General features: G+C 37.1%; 1 protein-coding gene across 4 annotated transcripts in view; it reads left to right on the top strand.

Annotated features, from left to right (window-relative positions):
- The window catches only part of LOC128534530 (NACHT, LRR and PYD domains-containing protein 12-like), a 192,593-nt gene that overhangs the window by 65,922 nt on the left and 102,857 nt on the right, over window positions 1–23,814 (top strand). For 3 of the 4 annotated variants that reach the window (XM_053508991.1, XM_053508994.1, XM_053508993.1), the window contains exons 1-2: window positions 13,717–13,853; window positions 15,015–15,234. The exons of the other annotated variant lie outside the window; for it this stretch is intronic. The gene's annotated coding sequence lies outside the window, so the exon portion shown is untranslated. Of the gene's footprint in view, window positions 1–13,716; window positions 13,854–15,014; window positions 15,235–23,814 lie in introns of those variants that run through there. 4 annotated transcript variants of the gene reach the window in all.

The following is a 23,814-nucleotide window of genomic DNA, read 5'->3' as shown; positions in this document are numbered from 1 at the left end:
TCCTTTGATAGACACTTAGGAAATGGAATTTTTCCTAGCAGAACTAGACTTGCAGCCTGCTAAGTAGCTAACTGTGTGGTGCTAAGTTACTTTTTATTCCTCCTTCCTACTTCATTAGCGCAGGCAATATTTAACCTCTCTCATAGGAGCTCATCTGAAGTCCCAATATCTAACAGGGAGCACAGTTAGTACTGTGTGTAGGCACATATGCTGGACTAGAACTGGGTTGTACTTGAGCCCTGACTCTTGTGATGCAAACAGCACTTTTTGCCTTAAATCCAAAACCCACATTAGAAAGCCTTGGGGAGTCTCTTTATGTTGTGCTTCTGAAGCAAGATGTTTATAAAGTTCTGTGTCATTTTTTTTCTTGGAAGTGTGAGTGCAAGATGTGTCTGAGTGTGGGGAGGTTAAGGTGAGGTGTTCCTTCTAAGTAGTGATTACAGCATAGACTCTTTTAATCTTAGATTAACCTCTGCTTAGTCCATTTTGACTGATCTGATGATCTGATGAGCCAGGCTGGAGAATATCAGTTTATCTTTCTGGTCTGGCTCACCAATTTGCCCTGAAATTTTAAGATCCCTATGCCAATATGGACTTGGCTGCTGTAGCTGATTGTTGGGTGGAGTCCACATGCTTATTTGAGGACTGGCAGTGGTGTGGGGTCTGTTAGGATCAGAGAGGTTTACTCTAGCTTCTTTAATTCCCAATTCCTCTTGTTGGTTTACAGTTCTTAGACCCTCTATTACTTTAATTGGTGCTGCTTACATTTTGTTCAGTATTTACTTTTTACATCACAGCCACCACTGACCATATCTGCAGTTTTGTTTCTCAACAGCAACCATTCTGACATACCTTCATCTTCTAACTCTGTCACCTCCTTGTCACATCTGTACCACCACGGTCTGGGGAAATAAAATCTGGGTCTCTGGAATACTGAGCCGCAGCTTTGTCCCCCCCTAGTGTGGTAAGGTGGTATGTCTCCCCATTAATAATGATGTGCACCTGTGTCTCTCTTTAAACACCCAGAGAATCATGACACTCCTCGCTTTTTAAGACTTCATAATGAGTCACCAAATACCGTATATGCGTGATTTTATTTTAACTTCTACTCTTTGTTCACCTGATATGTTGAGAAGGTCACAGATCCCCAGTAAGCTGTCTTTGCTCAGTGTATGTAGTTCTCCTACTACCTCTTCCTGTATCTCTTCCAGATTTGTCATGTTGACAAGATGGCAGAAACCTTTCCTATGCAGACGTTGACTCTGAAGTGGATGGTCTTTACACTTCCTGATGATCTCTGTCTGGTCTCAGGTGACAAGCACTCAACCAGCAAACTCCAGTATTCCTTGAACAACAACGCCTTCCTTGCCACAGCCCACCTGGGTTGTAGTATAGGGGGTTAAGCTGGCTCAGACCTCAGTAACCAATTTATGGATGCCATACATCTGAACAGTAATCCCAGTGGTGCTTCGAAAATGCTGTGGCCCTGAAAAATGGGGAGAAATAAATATGAAAGTGATATATGGTGTTTAACTTTTTAACTCTTTAACTTTTTTTCTTTCATCGTCCAATCGCCTTGAGAAGGGGTATTTTAGCAAAGAAATTACAGAATTTCTCATGTATTTACCCAATGCAGCCTCATCTCGGAAAGAACTTCTGAAAACTACTGCTGGATGTGATGTCTCTGTAGTGGTTAAAACACTACAGAAACTAGGTTAAAACTAGTACATTTTATTTTAGAAATTTCTAACTGTCCATTTTTGGTATAATATTGTTATGGTATAATATATTGCGGCTGTACTCATTTGCAATATACCCGGTGCCCTCAAACTCTTGAGTGTGCACATCCAAGTCAAGTCTGTTCTTTTTGTTCTTAGAATTGAGAAACGGCATGACGATTTTTTGGATTCTTCACTTCTTAATTCAATATTCATTCTGTGTGTGCTTTACAACGTCAGACAACATTCAAATACACGTGGTGACATAACTTACAGCAGGTTATGGTCGCTGAACCGCTGGATGTCCAGGTGGTGCTCCGAAAACAACGTGGGCTTCATTGATAATTGGAAGACCTTTGAGGGCAAAGCTGGCCTGTTAGGGCGGGACGGTGTCCATCCCACTCGGGAAGGTGCTGCTCTCATTTCTTGCAGTATAGCTCATAGTCTCAGAAAAGGCTTAGTTAATCGGTGACAATCCAGAGCCCAGGCCAGGGAGCGGACAGACAGGCTAAACCAACCGTCTGCTAACTGCATAGAGTCGTCACTCAGGGTTCATCATATTGAGTGTGTTTGTTCCCCGAGCTAAAAACAAATTTAGAAAGACTCAAAGTCTGTTTTAGTAATTTAATTAACATAAAGACCACAAACTCAGATCATACTAATGGTGCAGCCGGCACCTCTGATCTGAAGCTAGGACTGTTAAATATTAGATCTCTCGCATCTAAAGCAGTTATAGTTAATGAAATTATAACGGATCAGGAGTTTGATATACTTTGTTTAACAGAAACCTGGATTAAACAGGACAAGTATGTAGCTCTAAATGAAGCTAGTCCTCCTGGATACAGCTACATACACCAGCCTCGGTTAACTGGTAGAGGAGGAGGCGTCGCAGTTATTCACAATGATAATTTGACTATTGTACAAAAACACGGACACAAATTTAATTCATTTGAAATTCTTTATAGTAACATAAGTGTATTTAACTATATTAAGTCAGCTCAGTCGATTCCGCTAATTGTCATTTACAGACCTCCAGGGCGGTACTCTGAATTTCTTAGTGAATTTGCAGATTTCCTCTCAAACCTAGTCGTTTCTGTAGACAAAGTGGTAATTGCTGGAGATTTTAATATTCATTTTAAAAACCCAGAAGACCCTCTGAGAACAGCATTTATGTCCATACTGGACTCAGTAGGAGTAAATCAGTGTGTAGTAGGACCCACTCATAAAGCAGGTCACACTTTAGATTTAATAATATTATTCGGATTAAGTATAAGAAATTTATTCCCAATTCCACTATCTGAAGTTATCTCAGATCACTATCTTGTCTCAATTCAAGTGTGTCACAGTAATAATGTACGCACAGCGCCGTGCTACCGTATGAAACGTACATTCACATCAACTACCAAACAGAGTTTTATCAGTAATCTCCCAGAGTTCCCAACTTCGATTAGATGAGAGATGACTTCGTCTGACCCCACAGAACTCGATCAGGCGACTGAATATTTAGAGTCGCCATTTCGCTATACCTTAGATAATGTAGCTCCAGTTAAAAGAAAAATTATTAGAGATAAGAAACTTGCTCCCTGGTATAACGATCACACGCACACTTTAAAACAGACTGCTCGGAAATTAGAATGTAAATGGCGTCAAACTAAATTGCTAGTATTTTAAATAGCATGGAAGGAGAGCATCCTGAACTATAGAAAAGCCCTTAGTGTAGCTAGATCAACATATCTCTCCACTCTTATAGAAAATAACAAAAATAATCCTAGATTCTTATTTAATGCTGTAGCCAAATTAACCAGAAATAAGACCACTGCAGAAATCTCCACAACAACATCATGCAATAGTGAGGACTTCATGAACTTTTTTAATAATAAAATTGTAAATATTAGGCATAAAATTGAGGTTTTGAAACCGAACAATGTAATTGATGCAGATGTTAATCTAGCCATGTCAGATCAGAACCTAGAATACTTTACTCCCCTTGAAGAGAATGAACTAATTTCACTCATCTCTTCTGCAAATTCATCAACCTGTATATTAGATCCTGTACCGACACATTTTCTTAAACAGATAGTACCAGCAATAACAGAACCCCTGTTGAGAATAATTAATTCTTCACTCAGCATTGGTTATGTTCCAAAATCTTTTAAATTAGCAGTTATCAAACCAATAATTAAGAAACCTGACCTCGACCCCTGTCAGCTGTTCAGTTACAGGCCAATATCAAACCTCCCCTTTATCTCTAAGATTCTGGAAAAGATAGTAGCGGAGCAGCTATGCTCATATCTACATAGAAATGGCATACATGAACTGTATCAGTCAGGATTTAGGCCTCATCACAGTACAGAGACAGCACTCGTTAAAGTAGTAAATGACATCCTATTGGCCTCTGATCAGGGTTGTGTAACTATGCTTGTATTACTCGACCTCAGTGCAGCTTTTGACACCGTTGATCATGCTATTCTTCTTCACAGATTAGAAAATGTAGTAGGAATTAAGGGTACAGCCCTCTCCTGGCTCAGATCCTGTCTGACCCATCGTTATCAGTATTTAGACTTAAATGGTGATTATTCTGCATGTTCTCTAGTGGAGTTTGGCGTTCCGCAGGGTTCAGTTTTAGGTCCACTGCTTTTTTCCCTTTACATGCTTCCTCTGGGCAACATAATCCGTAAGCATGGTATTAGTTTTCATTGTTATGCTGACGATACACAGTTATATGTCTCAGCAAAACCTGATGAGAAAAAACAGCTTACTAAAATTGAGCAATGTGTGCAGGACATAAGAAATTGGATGCTAATTAACTTCCTTCTGCTAAATCCGGATAAGACAGAAGTTCTAGTCATAGGACTGCATACAGCTAGGAGTAAAATTTTAGATCACACCGTAACTTTAGATGGCCTTTCTGTTCCATCAAATGCAACAGTGAAAGACCTTGGTGTGATTATTGATTCCAGCCTTTCATTTGAAGCTCATGTAGATAATATTACCAGGATAGCATTCTTTCACCTCAGAAATATTGCCAGGATAAGAAATTTATTGTCGCTAAACGATGCAGAAAAACTAGTTCATGCTTTTATTACCTCTAGGTTGGACTATTGTAATGCCTTACTGTCTGGTTGTTCAGCTAGATGCATAAATAAGCTTCAGCTAGTCCAGAATGCAGCAGCGAGAGTCCTCACTAGAAGCAGAAGATATGAGCACACCACCCCTATCTTATCTTCACTGCATTGGCTCCCTGTGAAATTTCGCATTGATTTTAAAATACTACTCTTGACATATAAAGCATTAAATGGTCTCGCGCCGCAGTACTTGAGCGAACTGCTAGTGTCTTACGATCCGCCACGCCTACTTCGATCAAAGGATGCAGGCTGCTTGTCAGTACCGCGTATTATGAAAAATACAGCTGGGGGCAGAGCTTTTTCTTACAAAGCCCTAAAATTATGGAATAGTCTTCCAAATAGTATTCGGGACTCAGACACAGTCTCAGTGTTTAAGTCCAGGCTAAAAACCTATTTATTTAGCCAAGAATTTTTATAAATGGATTTGCCATAGGTAAAGGAGCAGATCTGGGGGACTCATGGACGTAGAGTATTATGGTGAACTGGTATGTTATCCAGGGAAACTAATCAAAGTTAAAGGAATAGCCAATAGGCGCGCAGGTCCAACCCACTGGTGCTGATTGACAGAACGACTCATTCTGCTGAAAAGTTGCATTATGAAATAAATAGGCCATGGTGAAAAATGAAATTTTTATATAAAAACTGACTTTGAAAAAATGACATTTTGAAATAAAAACACCATAAATTAAATAAAATGCCTCTGCAATAATCTCTGTTATTGGGAAAAATAATTTGTAGAGTGCAATATATTTTACAATAATAAGCTTTTTTTCAAAATATGTTCCATTATTTCACAATATCATTCTCATATTACATGTATGAGTCTTATTTATTTATAGTTATTTATTTCATAATGTCCTATTTATTTATTTAATTTTGAACACTTTGGAGTTCCAAACATCTAAGCCCTACATTACCTCTTTCACCTCATGGTAATCCCAGTGGCTTCTTAAACATCCTTACACTGCCAGTTATAATATACAGTTAATTGCATTTTATTTAGGGTGTGCGCGAATAAAAAGCATTCCTAAAACACTACTGCTGTCAGACGTGGGCATAGAGTTTATTTTAAAATAAATTATAATATTTTATATTAGACTAATTAGACTTAGAATGGATTGTTTGATGTTGATGTTTCAGGCTTTATGTTAGCTCTATTATTGCACACTAAGTGTACTAGCTACACCAGAGGCAACACCATATACCTTAAATATTTATTTATATCTCTTTCTTAAAGGGGTCATACAGCACTACATGCACTATTTTAAGCTGTTTGGACTGAACTGTGTGTTAGGAGAGTGCGTACACAACCACTCTACGATGATAAAGAGCCGCCCAGTGGTTTTCTTTTCGTTTATTACAGTAACATCCCCCTTCTGAAATCAGGCCAATCACAAATGCCTGTCGATGTGACGCCAAACCGACAGAGGCCGCTCCTACACTAGTTGATTGACACTGGTGTTTTAGCAAAGACCCGCCCCGAGTGAGAAGAAGCTGTCGGCCATTGTTTTTCGCCGCTGGAGCAAAATGTTGTGTACAGTTGTTGTGTACAGTTGTTGGGTGTAATAGCGAACACAACAATCGTCATTCACTACCTAGGGTTAGTGACCTAGGGTACCTACCTAGGGTTAGGTATCTGAGCCACTGAGGACGCAGTGGCTGAATTTAGTTTTTAAAGCTAACGTCCCCGCCGATTTACCTAAATGCGTTCATGTTTGCGATAATCATTTTTCACCAGACTGCTTTATAAACGCGGGTCAATATAAAGCAGGTTTTACTAGGAAGCTGCTCCTAAAAATGGATCTGTACTAACGCTTCGTGTTCCTGCTTTATCTTCACCAGGCTCGGTGAGTGTAATTTATTTTACTATGACTCTTTGCAGATCGCCTTTTCTAATAATCACGATGAATGCGGAGTGTAAGTTAACTTATACTCTCATAGAACATGGTAATGGCTTCTTCTCTGTGTATATCCGTCTCTATATAATTCCTAATCGCACGTTTATAATAAACAATGCATTAAGGTGACTGTCTAGTTGCAAACTGTGTACATAGTCGGAAAACTATATTATGCTTACCTTTGTAACGTTAGATGGTTTATAACGATGTCTGTCGAAGATTAAGAAGTCATGTAAACACATCAGTAAACACATCGCGTCCGTATCTCTCTCGGTAAGTTTCTCCGCTGTATGTTGTTGTTGCTCGCGGCAGCGCAACAGCCTGTTAATTCATGCCCATGCAGTGATGAGAAAGACAAATCGAGTCGATGCATGTCCATTCTTTTAATTTCTGCGTTGTCAGGCGATATTACAAACTTCCGCGTAGGTTCCGTACTTAAATCAAACCAAAAACGACTGAAGAAAACAGGCTCAGGCTCTATATTACAGCGTTTTCCAGTTTGGACTGCATTACCCACAAAGCATTGCCCGCACTGGACTACACTTCCGTGGCTATACCCCACGTGTCACGCCCCACAGAACTGGGGGGGGCGGGCTCAGCAGAGGTCATGAGCATTTAAATTAGCATGTACTGAAACAGGTTGCTAAGAACAGAGCTAGTTTTTACCAGGTAAAAGTAGTGTTTTTTTAGACAATCCTTTTGAATTTTTAATTAACGTATAATACAAACTTTTCATTAGGACCCTAAAGATCATATTAACATTTAATGAAAAATATGATGTGTAGGACCTTTAAAGGTAAGGTAAAAACAGTTTGAATAACCTGTTTAGTTACAATATTAAAAGTGTCAGGTGTGTTGTGCGATAAAAGAGTATCAGCGAGAATGAAAGGACAGGTGTACAGGACAGTGGTGAGACCAGCAATGCTCTACGGCTTAGAGACGGTGGCACTGAAGAAAAGACAGGAGGCAGAGTTGGAGGTAGCAGAGCTGAAGATGTTGAGGTTCTCCTTGGGAGTGACAAGGATCGATAGGATCAAGAATGAGTTTATCAGAGGGACAACCCACGTTAGATGTTATGGAGATAAAGTCAGAGAGGCCAGATTGAGGTGGTTTGGACATGTTCAGAGGAGAGATTGTGACTATATTGGTAGAAGGATGCTGAGGTTGGAACTTTTTTTTGACGTCTACCGCACGTCTAATGTTGACGTCAGTGGAACGTCTTTTCCATGTCATTTTTGGACGTCCAATTACAGTCTTTCATAAGATAAAAATAAGGTGGATAGGCTGCCATAATTTATTTATATAAAATATAATTTACATAAATGTATATATATTTATTTATTTATATTGCAGTGGTTTACCCCTGGAAGGATTTTGGAGAACGAGTGAGCTTGCTGCCTAATGCTAATTGCTAGGAGTACTTTATTTACACACAACCCTTTAAGCAACACATTCACCCGGAACCTACACCCAGGGGCGTCGCACCCGTGGGGGATGTGGTGTTTTAACACCCACACTTTTCCCGGTGAAAGGGTTCAACACCCAGACTTTTTCTACAGTTTTACCGCAGTTTTGAACAAACGCCTTGGATTCCGCTCCTCCGTTTCTCTGGCCGCTCTGTGTCTACGCTCGCTTCAGCTCTCCTCTCCCCTCCCTCTCAAACATGTCACCGGCTGATGATTGGCTGTTCTGCCCTAAGTCCCGCCTTTCTCTGTGTGTTAGATTTATCGGTCAGCTCATGCAGAGGAGGCGGAAACTTATGGTTGTTATGATTATTTACCGATATACTATCTCCGTTTTCCAGCTACTTTGAATGTTTATGCTTTTAAGGTTTTTAAATAAGCTTGATATATGTTTGGTAAGATGTTCTGTTTATGTTTTGTTGACATGTCGAATGTTTTCTGTATTATATTTCGTTTTTTTAGACTAATGGCAATTGCTAATTGGGATAGTGTTCAGTAGCTAACTTAGCTAAATTCGGTTATGTGTGTGGCATCAATGCATAAAGTAACTGTGATGAAGAAGGCAGGAAATTGATGAGGAGGGACAAATTGACAATGTTAAGCAATGTATTTATGGGTTTATTGCCAGTGCAATTGATTTTGATATTTTGAGCATTGTTTGTTCATTAGCTGACTTGCCTGTTGTGTTTGATTGGATCTGTTAAGGAGAAAAAAGTGAGAAATAATGTCAGTTTGCATAGCTGTTGACTATGGAAGAATATTATTTTAATGTGTATATTATTTTAATGTTTAAAAACAGTAAATTGTTAAATTATTTATACTATTATTTATATTATTATACTTTTGTTTATATTATTATTATTTATGTGGCAATGTGGGCAGTGGGGTCTTCCCCTTTGGTTCACAGGTACAGTAGGTGAATAGTTATTAATGGTAGCCAATCAGAATGGTCCCCAATGGTATTTAAGGCTGGTTTTTGTCCCACCTGGTGTACGTCACAAACGATACCGCTTTCACGGTGTGTGTATGGACCGAAGGTGTGGGTGAGTGTCATTTGTAGCTAGGTGGTTAATGAACAGATGGGCCTGTACCTTTTAATGTGAGGGTTTATTCTTCCATTAGTGCGTCTGTGGGATAAGTGTCATCTGGTCGAGCTTCTCCATTAGCGTGTCCATTGGATTATTGCCAGTCGGCAGAGTCAGACTGTTCACTTGTTGCTAGGTAGGTACATGCTCCTTACGTGCTGTATGTTCGGCCGTTGGGTGGTGCTAATCGGTATTTGTTTACCATTTAGCCACAGAGTTTCTTTTGTGCTGGCGTTACCCTGCATGGCTTACTGCGAACTGTGGGCGGCGTTACAACTCGCGTGGCACAACGGGTCATCTGGGTAAGTGAGTTTCGCTTTCTCTGGCTCATAATAAGAAATGTGGGATGGTTATGTCTCTTTTCTTTTAGTAAGCTACGAACACTTGAGTGTTGATGCGCCTTGTGAGAGCGGAGGTATTGACTTTCCGCCTTGACTGAGGACGGCGCTGCTGTCTCTTCTCCGTTGGTTCTTCTTCGTCGTCTCTTCTTTGTTGTTTTGTCTCCGGTGTTTCTTCTTTGGTGGTTTTGTGAACTGTTTTTTTTTTTTTTTTGTTATTTTATTCGCCGTGACAGCAGTAATGGTTCAGGGCTGCCTTCTGGTGGTCTGAAGTTACGGTGGAAGTTGCCATAATATAGCGTTGGGAGAACCCTGACCTTTGTGTGGTATTTTGGTGAGCTGTCCGAATTGTGTTAATTTATATCTGCTTTGTTTTTCTTTATTTTCTTTATTGGTTAAATTGTAATAGTTGTTGTTTTTTTTGTCTGTTTGGTTTTGTGTTTAAGGCAACAAGAATATTCTTTATCTGTTGCATTTGTTCTGTTTATATATATTATTTTGTGTCTGTTTATTTTGGGTACGGTTGGGTTGGGAGGCTAGCTTTAAAGCCTGGTGGGTAGTGTAATTGTTTGAAGTGCAGCGCAGCTGGTGTTCACGGTTTTTCCTTTGCGTGAAGGTGTGGATATGTATGAAGTGCACCTGTAAGGTTGATGCCTCCTTTAGTCGGCTTTGGCCGCCCCGAAGCCTGTGCCCGAACTTATTGTTCTTGTTTGTGTTTTCTTTCATTTTCATTGTGTGTGTGTGTACACAGAGTGCCGTGTTCTTGTTTTATGGTAGGTGACGATTTTCCGGATATTCGGCAGTGCATGCTATGGAGTGATGATATTTGGCATTGCATGCTATGGAGTGCTGTTTTTTTTTTTTTAACTGTTTTTAAATAGTAAATTATAATAAAGTTTGTGCATTTGTACCCTTGTCTCTCGTTTATTAGCCTAGCGAACCTCTGTTCTTTATGGGTGTTATTTCCCCGGTTAACTTCGGGGTGGCGTAATTGGGTCTACCAAATTTTACATTCATTTGCCCTACCACGGCGTTGCCACATTTAGAAAAAGCTTTTTGTGAGGACCTTTTTTGTTTTATATCTTCATTGCTTATTGCTTATCTGCAAGTAAGCAAAATGTAGCAGTCCCAGTCCTGTCAGACCCATGTCACTATCAAGCTTACCACTGTCCTTTTGTCACGCAGTATCATTATGCATAAAAGAAAGAGGCAGGAGAAGATTGACACTTTTTTCAAGAGAAATCCTGTAAGTGAAGTTGAGAGATGAAAGTTAAAAAATGTTGACATTAAACAACAGTAGCCTATTACCATTAGATGCTGTTTGCATTTATTTCATTGTATTACTTTTCAATATTCACTGACCCAAACTCGCCTCAACAGTGTTGCTGTGTGCCGTGTACATAAAGACAAGCTGGACAGGGGAAACAGAAAAAAAGGTTGCTGAGCAGTTTGTCTCTTGTAAGGAGAGCAGAAAGAGCACTTTTGGTTCTTTTAAATGAGAGATATAATTGGTCATATATTATTTGGTCAGTTGTTGTTGGTTGCATTTATATATGTACATAGTTGTTTATATTTTTGTTCTGAATATACAGTATGTTGTTTGTATGAAGTGTTGTCTGTATATTTGGAATATATAAATATATATAATAATAATAATAATAATAATAATATACAGTATATCTGTAACAAAATAATTTCTCCCTGAGATTATTAAAGCATTTCTGATTCTAAATATTTTAAATTTAAAGCTTTTTATATCTTGTATGTTAATACCTTTTGTACCCTTCTGTCATTGTATTCATAATTTTTATTCTTAACAAACAAACCACATTCATCCCCCACACTTTTGAATAGCTTGCTACGCCCGTGGCTCCACCTAATTCAGCCTAAGCATGAACCAGGGACCATTTAACAGGTCACACACACCCTAATACACAAACATGGCCAAAGTTCCAAACAAACTTCCCGAACATGGTGAACACACAGAAACCCTCCCGCAATGCAGGATGGTCGTCAGCTGCCGTCCCGCCTACGCCACAATACAATATAAAATAAAAATTTTAATGACTTGATTATAGGCTACTTTAAATAAAATAAAAACTGTTAGGGAAACAGGAAAATGTAAAAAAATATATATATGGGCTACCAAATAAATAAATAGTCATACAGATAATAAATCTTGTTTGTTTATAAATAATCTGTATTCATATGTATAATCATATTTTCAATGTTTAGTGGGTGGTCAGGAAACTCCTGAAGTCAGATGCAGACAGGACACTTTACAGTCACAAACTGCTATGAAAAAATACAGAGATAGATATTAAATTAAAATTCATTATACTTAATTTATCAAATGAACAATATTTATACTTTGTTCCTCTCGTTTCACAACTCATGAAAACAGACCGAAACCAGAACCGAACCGCAGATTAAGCACGCGCATATAACCGTCGATATTTTAAGTGTGATTAAAAATACAAGAAATAGCTTAAACCAAAATAACGTGACTAAACATCGCTAAACAGCAGGTGACATTTATGGTTAGTATCTCGTTCTACTTAGAAAGATATGTGGTTGCTAACGCTAGAAACCTACAGTAACTAAATGCCTGTGTCATGCTAGCACTACAGTTAACATTTTAGCGTTCATTCATCACTTTACCATCTTCGTCACCCTGCAAACATTTTACAGAGAAAGCTAAAAAGCTCAGACATCTTATCCGTTTCTTCCATATACAGGTGGTGTTCTTTGGCTAAATATAGCAGCTATTGTCAGCTAAATTATCTTACCTCAGACCAGCCTGAAAGTTTGTTTGTAACCTTAACACGGTAACAGTAATAAATGTTACATATAGTAATCATTTTTCAGTCATATGTGACTTAGGTGAGTGAACATGTGTATACAGACCTTGTATTTAACGTCATTTTCCCTTAAATGCCCGAGGAGGATGAACCGTCATCAGCGGTGTGAGAGCTCTAGAGAGACACGAAGCTCTGACTGACAGCCGCTGAATACACCGGTGAACTTTGGGGGAGGGGCCAAGCAAACTTTAAACCAGCAGCTGGGTTACACAAAAACAATCCAACTATCTGTAAATAACTCAGAAAAATGACCCAACAGCGGCCTTCTATACTACAGTATAGGGATATAATAAATCGATTGTGCAATAATTTCTAGGGGAAAGGAGTAATAAGTGTGCGCCGGCACACTTAATAATAATTATCTTGAACGCAAAAACGATTCTCAGTGCACAAAAAGGAGTTTGAGAGCGCGTGCGCAGGCGAGAGAGATTCAACGTGCAAAAACGAGTCTAAAAGCGCACGAGAGAGTAGTGCACTAAAAATAAGTACATTTACATTTAAGTGATTAAAAATTAAATTCTAATATATACTTTCTGTACATTTGTACAATGATTATTTCGAGCATATTTTTTTTAAAAATGTACCAAAAATACATTGAAAAACAAGTTTAAATAAGTTTACTTTGGAAATTAGACCAACATTTCAGTTAAAGTATATTTTCCAATAATATATTTTTGGAAAGTGTAGTATAATACAATTATTTTTAAGTTTATTAAAAGTTTAATTCCAAAATTTGGTAAAAGCATGATGTTATCATACTTTAAATATATTAACTGATGGTACATTTTTTGTTAGTATATTTGCAGTGTACTATCGAGGATTTTAGTATATTTGTAATACACTAAAATATATTTTTTTTGACAAGGGTACTGTTCTAAAGCTACTAAAGTGAAAATTTACCGCAATCTACAGAATACAGAACTAATGCGTTACTGATGCTGCACTGTATGTGATACAGCAACAAAAAGGATAGATTAGTTTAGATTTGCAAATCAGTTCCCAGTGTCAACCAAAATAATTGATTCAATGAGTCGACTCTTTCCCGGAAACTACCGTAATCACTGTAATATGCGCGCACTCTAAAATCAATCGCGGCTGGCTTAACCGTGTTTTTCTGAACCGCAGCAACAAAAAAAGGATAAATTAGTCAGTTCCCAGTGTCCACCAAAATAATTGATTCAATGAGTCGACTCTTTCCCGGACTTGTTCCCTGAAACGAATCAATCTTCATTCCCAAAGTGAAAGTGTTTCCGCTCAGCCACAACTCCATTTTGTCGAGCGGTTGGAAAAGTTCTTCTTCAAAATCTTTAAAACCAGACATAAACGGGAATAATCATATCACCCAACAAGGGCTGCTAACGGAATGTGAGTGATTTCTGTATTATACACAGCTTTATGTAAAAATGATGCCTTTAAATAAAACAGCTGTAGGAATTCTGCGGCGCGTGATGTAACGGTTACACACTAACCTCACGGGCGTGTACTATAAATAGGCATTTCACTCTTATACTGTTTGGGGGAATATATTTTCCTTAGTGTGAGACAAACAAAATGTGTTTTTAAATTAAGTTTAATTATATTTCTCTCAGCTGCCCTGAGATTTCTCACATACCTGAACACATTCGAGATTCTCTCTTCTGTTTATCAACAAATAAATACTCAAAAATGACAAACCGCATATTTTCTTACTCTGAACTGGACAGAAAACCGATTACAACTAAATATATTTTGACATTTTTTCTCGTTAACCCCTGCTGTAACAAGATCTTTCAGAAACGCTGTTTACTAGCCCTATACCGATGGAGTCAATAAGGGACCGTCTAAAAAATACACGACTTAGACAACCGTTTTTGATTCTACTTATCTTACAGAAAAATACCTCGCAGCATATCAAACAAATTGCAGTGTTTGAGTACTAAACATTTGTTTATTTGATTGATTCATAATTATATAAACACTTATTCTGCAAAATAAGTTTTTTATCATTTACTAATTATTTTAATTTCAAAGTTATGTATAAAGACAAATATACTTTAAGACAGTCTATTATCAGTTTCAAAGAATGGCATGATTAAATAAACACAATTAAATAAAACGAAAAAAACTTTTTGGTATTGAAGTTATACAAATAAAATCAATTATACTATAATCCATACTAATATTGATATTAACTACAACCATTTACTTTTTAATATTCAGTTTGATACATTTTGTAATTATTTAAATAATAAATAAATAAACAAATAAATATAAATCATTTTCAATAGCTTTTTCTTCATGTGACTTAACATGTAAAACCAATTATACTATAATCCAGTCTATTATGGGTAATATTTATTTATTTTTTTTAATCTGAATTGGGAATAAATGAGATCTAGTGAAGCATACAATGTTCTTCATGAAGATTCACATACATGATTTTTAATAACAACAGTGTAACCTTAGTGTGCCTTAACTTTTAAAATCAATTGTTTCAATCATGTTATTTATATTTTTTACTGAAACAATAAAATGTTTTTGCTGCAGAAAGACATCTTGTATGTGTGAAACAGTGAAAGGAAACAAAGAAGGTGGCGGAATAACCCAAGCAGTCCAGGAAAGAAAAATCCTCGGAAATCATTAGCGCAAACAAAAAAAAGTCATCGTGGTGGTCAACGCATTATCTACTGAGAAAATATATAATACAGAAGCTGGTAGGACCAAAGAAATTCTAACTACACACCCTAAAGAAACACACAGTGAAGGGGTGAGTACTATAAAATTACCACAACACAGTTACAAACCAACCAAAATGCAGCAACAGCAGAGACTGATCACACTGAACAAGCATATTTAAAATACCAATAAAAAGGACAAAGAAAAGGACATGTACTATATGAAAGAAACAATAAAAAAGACAGAAAAATCTGAACAAGAATATGACATGGAAAGTGACTTTGAATCCTTGGAAAATGAAAAAACAGTTCTGGAGGCAATAAGTCATTAAATGAGTAAAAATGTTTTAAAAAAGGAAACTTTCAAACTGTGAAAAATTGTAACTATGTGTTAAACAATAAGAAAAATGAAATACATTCAACCTTTTTCCTGTATGGGGAAATTAATTTTGTATTGTTTTGGTATATATTTTGCTTTATCATGAGGATGTTTTGTGTTGCTGCAATAAACATTATAAAAAGTAAAAAAGAGAGCAGTGCTTAAACAGACAATAGAAATGTGATCGATTGGTCATATGAGTGGGTTGGATTTCTGTTTTGAGTCATCTCACTTCCACCGGTGGGGGAGTTGCCATTTTATTCTGTAAAAACAATTACTCCAGTAACCTATAAAATTGAAGAAAGGATAAAAGGTAGATGACAAAAAAATCTTAGAGAGCTGTAATCTTAAGACCTTTTATTTTTATTTTAAGAGACTTTAATTGCACCACTGCAAATCTTGATCGTAACTCTTGACTGATAAACTCTATTTAGAGTACTAATTGTTGTACTATTATCGATGATTTGATGCATTTGCCATAAACATATGCTGATCATACATATGTTTTGTTTCTGTTCTTCTCTAAAGAGCTGTTTTCTTCTTCCATATCCAGCCATTGTTTCTCTTTTCTCCAGCTGTATAGCAATTCTGCAAAATATGATGTTTATGATGTAAAAAGCAGATTTTGTTCAAAGCATGAACAAAAAATCAAAGCATGAAAACCTTCGAGTAGGAAAAACTTGGGAAATGATTGCATCATTAAATTGCATCATCTGCAGTTTTTACAAGTAAACAAGAAATAAACTAAAGAAAATATTAGATATGATCTGGCTAAAAAAAGTACAATGAAGTACTTTGATATTATGTAGTTTGTGTATGGCTTTGCAACATGCAGCATTAATTAAATGACATCTTAAAAATATACATCAATATGAAAAGCAAACATGCCCTGGATAATAGAACTTATATATTTTGTCATAAATCTTCTCAGTAAAATATAAAAGTGCAGCATAATGTTAAGTGATTAGGTATAAGGGTTGGCATTAATAAAAGTAATTGTAATGAATTAAATAAAGTATGCTAAAGTGAAATTCCACACATCCATCTTTGGTCAACATTCACACGTGCAAATTGATGCAAATAAAATTCCCACCCATTAAGTTAGGAATTTTGTGTTTTTTGCTTGAAGCTTCTGTTTTTGAAAATTACTGGCTCCATTCTTTATATGAATGGCGTTTGGCTTGCTGCTGTATTGTATTTCCACATGGAAACGCACAAGGAGTGCAGTACAGTGAAAAGACATTAACTGACTGGCTGAACATCCCGACAGGGACATACAGCAGCAAGTAGTAGGCATCATGGCTGAAAGGTATTTAAAAGACATCACACCATAAAAAAAAAACAAAGAGTAAGAGTAACAGAACATCAAAATGTTCCAAAAATTTGAGTTTTCCATAAGAACTTCAAGATCCTCGAGATCTACATGTGGTGTTGCTGCTGCACGTACTAGAGTTAAAGCCGAGGCTGCATGAGTTTTACCTTTCTTTGCCGAGGGAGAAAATTGCAAGTAAGGTGGGCAAAGCACAACTATAGGCTAACTTGGAAGCCCTGCATCTACAAGAAGAGACTGCAGCTGCTAATGCAGAATCGGTGTTTGAGGATGAGGAGTTGCATGATAGGAAAAGTCATTCTACATCAGCACAAAGCATAGATAAGTCTGTTTGTGATTATGTCAGAGACAAAGCTACATATTTCAGTGAGCAGACTTACTTAGCTACTGATCATTATCATGATTGATAATCTATACCAGACCAAGGAATAGCACGAAATATAGTATATGTTAATGATATTCAGTATGTCATATTTGTTGCATTCCTTCTCTTCATCTCTAAACGAGCCAAATATGCGAAAAGGAAAACTCCCAAGAAACATGAAAGAGGAGTCAGCAGAAAGACTAGTCAGTAATAATCGGCAGAAACAGCTTTAGTTCAGTGCTGCATCAAGCCCTTTGCCCCAACCCTCAGACACTACAGGTATGATGGACCTACTGTAGTAAAATATCTTGCACGTCATGAGCTGGTGAGCAGTGGTTTAACATGCCTTGATTATCGCCCTGAAAGTTATAGAGCGTAGAGTGCCTCATTCATTAATACAACAAATAATGGTATGGACTTAGACTTGTTGTTAAATATGTGAGACAGCATAGGGTAGTTCACATAGGAAACCCAGACACAGCTTTAAAAATGGTCTGGAACGGACTTGGTGAATGTTACAGGTTATCTGAAATTATTGATAGTGTACTTTCAAATGTTAGACAAAGTACAAAAGAACAGTTTGGCGTCTCTTATCCTTCTTTCTCGTTCTTTGCATGTTTTGGCGAGATTGCAAATGAAATCAGTAATGTTTCCAGCTTTGCTTTTTCCAGCCTTTCAACTTTGCTGCAGCTCAAAATTTGCTGCGGTATTTAATTTAAAATAATTTCATTGTAGTTTGTCAATTTTTTTTTATTTACATCTAAATTTAAAGATAATGGTGATCTTTTAACATTAAAATTAAAGTGCTTATTTTTTTGTTCCTCAAAATATGAATCACAACCACTGATGTGCGACACCCACCAGCATGCAATTTATTCAGCTTTTCGAGCCTAAGTTTCATTCAGGTTGACAGCTAACTGCACACTCTAGTACAGAGCGTTTATTGTTGCAGAAATAAAGTTGTTTTCTCTGTAACAGTTCATCAATTTCATAACAGCAACACATTATAGTTTTATTTTTTATACACAGCATAAAGGTAAAAATCAATATGTATTGTTATCTTTTTTTTTTATCTCAAAAGCGTTTTGTGGCTCCTGGTGTTTTCTTTTCTGTTGAAATGGGTCCAAATGGCTCTTTGAGTGGTTATGGTTGCCGACCCCTGGACTAGGAGATGTGCACAAGCCCGATATTTCCAGTTTCAAGACAAATATTTTAGAAAATGGAATAAAATGTTGCCTGACTTTGAAACGTACTGCAACACAAGCAAAGAAAATCTAGCCAAGACTCCAGGATGTTTTCCAGGATGAATGAACAGTTGGGTGGCACCTCTTCCCTTTAGTTCTTCCAGGCCTGTTCTTCTAAACAATAGAGGTCAAGCTTTAAGCTGCCTCTCTTTCTCGTACCTTAGAACGGAAGCCAGATATAAAAGTTTGTAACCTTGCAAACATTGTTTAAAAATTATAATGGAGAACAAGCAGTTCCACTACTAAAGGGAAAGTAGTCCTGGTACTTAACTTAACTTTTAAAGAAATTTGCTGGCCAAACAAAATATTTTACATTGCTGTTTAGTTTACACAACGTGTACCCAGTTCAAAATCTTAAGTTGACTCGACTTGTAATTCAAATATATAAATTAGCTCAAGTACTTTTGGTTGTGGGCTCAATTAATTATATTTCGCTAGGGTTGACTTAGCTCAAATTTTCATCTATTTATAAGGTAAGCTGTCTCCCATTGATGTAGTTTGTATTTTATAAAAAAAAAAAAGTTGGCCTTACAATACTCAGACAATCAAAATAAACCAACATTACTTAAAAAACTTTATTCTTCCAAAGTCAAACAGTGATCTGCATGAAACAGGATAACACAGTCTATTCGGATTAAAGGTCAATAAATTACCTGGAGATCACCAGATGCTTATCAGTATCTTACCGATTCTTTTAGATTACATCATAACCATTTTTAAAAACTAGCAAAGATTTGACTTTTAAAGCCAAAAAAAAAGAGTCTATGGCAACAAGAGTACGTCTCGCCAAGTCTAATCATTCGGATGGCTTCATAGGTGTACGTCTAATCCTTTTGAAATTGAATGTTCAGAGCACAGACCTAACCAAACATCACTCCTAAAGCTCCTTTATTGTCACCCAAGTCATCAAGCACTACAGTCTCCTCCATCAGCTTGTACACGCTCCTCCTGTACTGTCGCTCCAAAAGGCCAGCCTTCACCCCTCTGACCCCAATCCTTCACAGCAGAGCTCTGGTTAAAGAAACAAGAGAAAGATAATGAATTTCACCTTATAGCTAGTCATGATATATATATATATATATATATATATATATATATATATATATATATATATAAGGCTATATACCACCAGAGAGTATAAAATACTGTTTTACGATGATGTTTTAAAGCTACGTTGTGTTTCATATTCAAAAGGGTTTTATATTTTCAAGGGTTTTACCTCAGCTTTCTCAGGTGTAACTTCATGTTTTGGAGTGATGTTTTTAATTACCCGGTATTTACTCAATTCAATTTTCATACAGATAAGTTGTAGATGAGCATTAATGACTCTAAAGCCAAACTAACACAGACATTTTTATATCCTATATAAGTACTGAAGTTGCGCTACTTATTAACTGGTAAACACTTCAGGGTTTTCTCAGACTTTCTTTAGCTGAGCGGTCACACGGCCATGTGTGCTTGGGTGGAGTAGGACGCGGTTGCAGGGAAAAACTCAGGCCAAAGTGGGAAAAAAGAGAGATACGTTTATGAATGTTTAGCTCCTTAATTCCTGTACAGTGTACCTAATGTTAGCTAAGCTTACCTCAGTAATGTCAGGGTGCCTCAGTATAACCATAAGTGGAAACACACCGGCCTCACGTATACTGTACGCTAACTGTCTAAAATACCTGTACACAGACTAAAACATTTTATTTAAAAAATAAATAATTACTCAATAAATAATCACCAGAATAATAAAGTGTCCACAAAAAGGCGGGGGTCTTATAAAATCACGTGATTGCATCTCAGTGAAGGGAAATTACTGACTCAACTTGATTTTTTAAAATTTATTCAGTCTTCAAAGTTTTCTTGAACACAGGTTTACCTGTTGTCTCAACAAATACCACTGTAAGAAGTTGGCCCAAAAATACAGTATTAAATCATTCAACATTTATATAGTTGGATTTTTTTTACTGTGCATGTGTTTGGCAATAACCTTGCCCTGGCAGTAACAATTTACTGCCTATAATAAGCAGCAAAGAAAGTTGCACAGCGATATGTTCCAGACACCAAATGATTCGTGGAATGTTAGTTCAAAGTGGATGATGCATTAATTTCCTTGCAAACTGAAGAGGAAACAATAGATCTATAAAAAACCAGCCCCTTTTTGAACTCTGAATTGATTATATTCAAGTGTACAAGTACTCAAAGCATTCCCATGCAAGAGACATTGAAGACCTTGATCTGAGTGGAGCAATCATGCCTACATAACGCAGCTTTGGTTTGAATTGTGGAAACAACATGAAATGAAATAACTAACACTCACCTTTAAACTATTAGTCAACGACAAACCATTCACACAACGTGAAGTCCTATCCATAATGGTCATAAGTCTTTTTGATCCTCTTGGCAAACAAGGAAGGTCTCTACTCCGAAAGCTAACTATTAAAGAAACAAACTGGGATGCCGAGAGAAATGTGTTGAGTGGAAATTGTGGAAAGATTTCTTAAAAGACAAGGAACACCTTCACATTACATGTTCTTACACACCTAACTCTATTTCAAAAGCAAATAATAAATAAATCTGTTTTTTTCAGAACAGTACTCTCAGGACAGTAGATGGAGAAGGTTGGATCAACCTTGGCTTCATCTTGTGAAAAACAAAACCAACCATACAATGATTAGAGCGCAGTAGTCTTAGCAGGGGCGGTAGTGCAAATTGTTGTGCAAAGTCTACAATAAAATTAATATTTTTTTGTCTACGTTCACAACAGGGAATCACACAATTCTTAGAAACAATGACAATACACACCCAAAAAGCCCAATCCTGCTGACTTTGCTATTAGGTCCATGCATGCAGCAAAGCTTGTGGAGCTACCTGGCTTACAGGTCCAGCATTCGAGCATAAGCCGTAATGACTTTATTATGACTTTATTAATCCTACACATGCAGCAGACAGCATTTGTGCTCACAACCACAAGATATGCATAAGCAGTATTCCTCATGTGCATGTAACCTGTCCAAAATTTCATGGCAAACTAAATTTGTAGTTGTACAAACAAGTAGCCCAAAATGAATGGCCTATGGCACTAGTTACAAGTGTTTTACCTGGTCAAGATGGAAAGATGGAAAGGTCATGAACCTAAAGTGACGAATGTCCAGCAATTTGCCATGGAAATGTGCCTTACACTACATGAACAGTACATTGGTCCTCACCGGTTAACCAACCGGATACAGTTGGTGGCAGTAGATGCATAGTTCGTTTGTTTTGTGTCCAAATGGAGAAAGAAGTAGAATCAACAGGATGCAAACTCAGAGGGTCGTGCAGCTCGGAGGGTGAAATGAGCGTGCCCTGCGCAGATACAGCAGGAGGCTCTCAGGAATGTCTTTAAAACTCTACTCTGTAGGGTGAGTAGCCATTTGCTCTCTAGATTCTTTTTCTGATTTTTTACAGTGAAATTGGTCCTTCAATTGGAATTGAAGTCCTCATTAAACATTAACTTGTTTGGTCCGTTATTTGTTTATTATTAAGAATTGACCTTATTATTGCAAAGATATAGGGTTTTTTGTACACTGTGAATTAAAAATACAGATGTACACAATAAATAAATAAATACAGGAAGAACAGTTAAGTGTAGTAAAATACAATAAATGCTACAAATAATTATAATGCATTTAAGTTCAACAAATAGCATATATTTGAATAATAAGAAATATCTAATCATGTATTTTCTCTTATCACCAGGATCAGAGAAGTTTTCTGTGAGGTGGCAGAGACCAGGAATGGCTACTAATATTTCTAACATTCCTACAAGAGAGATGATTGTGCTCTTTTTCCTTACCTTGTGTAGCTTTTAAAACATAGCTAATGTGCTGGAATTGTTAAATTTGAAACCTGCCCTTGCATCAATCAGGGTTGGTTTTTAACATGTTTTGTGTGCAGTGTGTTTATATTATATTTTTGAAAATAAATGTATACTGTAAAATCCAAGATGAGTGTGGGTGATTTGGAACAGAGACAAAATACTGGTTAAAACGTGCAAAATGTTTTATTAAAAATCATTCAAGTAGAATATCCTTCAAGTAAGAGTTAGAACAGAAAAGTAGCTTTTTGTTCATCATATGCGTGAACATCCTGTTCGTTCTCTTCATGTCCCTTTCTTTGTATCTGTATCCAAATTTTGAATTTCATCCAAACATTAATAGTCTCCTACTCTACATCAAATTTTTTCCTTTCTTTGGTTGTTTGCTGATCTTCTACAACTGTCAGAGGTTTCAGCCTGTGTCTCCTCCAGTGCATGTCTGCAAGAAAGTATAAAAGCAAGAAGCAGAAATTTAACAGTACTGTACAACCATAACAGCTTGCACAAATAATTTCGTCACAGCAATCACAGGTAACCTGAAATTGTGTGGAGCTTTTATGGATAATCAGCATCTCACTTTTCACAAGTATCTCTGAGATGTGTTGGTGTATACAACAGAAATGTTATACAAATAATAAAGTACCTGTAACTCTAATAGTTACAGAAGCACAACACTATTTTTGGCATGTTGAATATTAAATACGAACATTATTAATGTTGTTAATATCATTACTGCATTGTCTAGTAATTATCTGTGGATCTTGTGATAATATTTTAAATGCATATAATAACTTATGAAAGATGATCCTTTTACATAAGCTCACAACAAAGTTAGCGTAGAATGTTTGTGTGCTTACTTTAAGGCCCCAGATTATTTCCCTGTTTAAAATGCAAAAGAGTAGATGCGATGAACTCAAGTGTCTTTGACCAGGTCATGAACTCTATGAGCTAAAACTAATTAAAATTAGATACAAAGTGACACTTTCCTTTAAATTGATAAGACCTTATGCATCTCCTGTTATAATTAATGTAAAAAAATTGACATTTTGTCATGAACGGGGTGTTGTGGCAGGTGTTGAACGCCGTGGGCGGAAGGAGTAGGCATAGAGGCAGAGGGGTGGTATAACCAAAAAGAGTCTTTTAATTAAGGGTAAACACAAAGTATAAATAAAGATAAACAAAGGAACAAACAAACTCAAACAATACTTAACTTTGTGCTAACAGGGGCTCTCTGGCAAGACACAGACAGGGGAACAAACACACGCCCTGTGGCGAGACACGCAACACGCCCTGTGGCGAGACACGCAACACGCCCTGTGGCGAGACACGCAACACGCCCTGTGGCGAGACACGCAACACGCCCTGTGGCGAGACACGCAACACGCCCTGTGGCGAGACACGCAACACGCCCTGTGGCGAGACACGCAACACGCCCTGTGGCGAGACACAGACAGGGGGACAAACACCTAACAGGACACAAACGAGGCGTGGAGCTGAAACTGGACACTAGAGAA

Source organism: Clarias gariepinus, chromosome 12 (assembly GCF_024256425.1).
Source record: "Clarias gariepinus isolate MV-2021 ecotype Netherlands chromosome 12, CGAR_prim_01v2, whole genome shotgun sequence".
Taxonomy (NCBI): Eukaryota; Metazoa; Chordata; class Actinopteri; order Siluriformes; family Clariidae; genus Clarias; species Clarias gariepinus.
The sequence above is the reverse complement of the archived record's forward strand: the minus strand, read 5'-3'. Positions and strand labels throughout refer to the sequence as shown.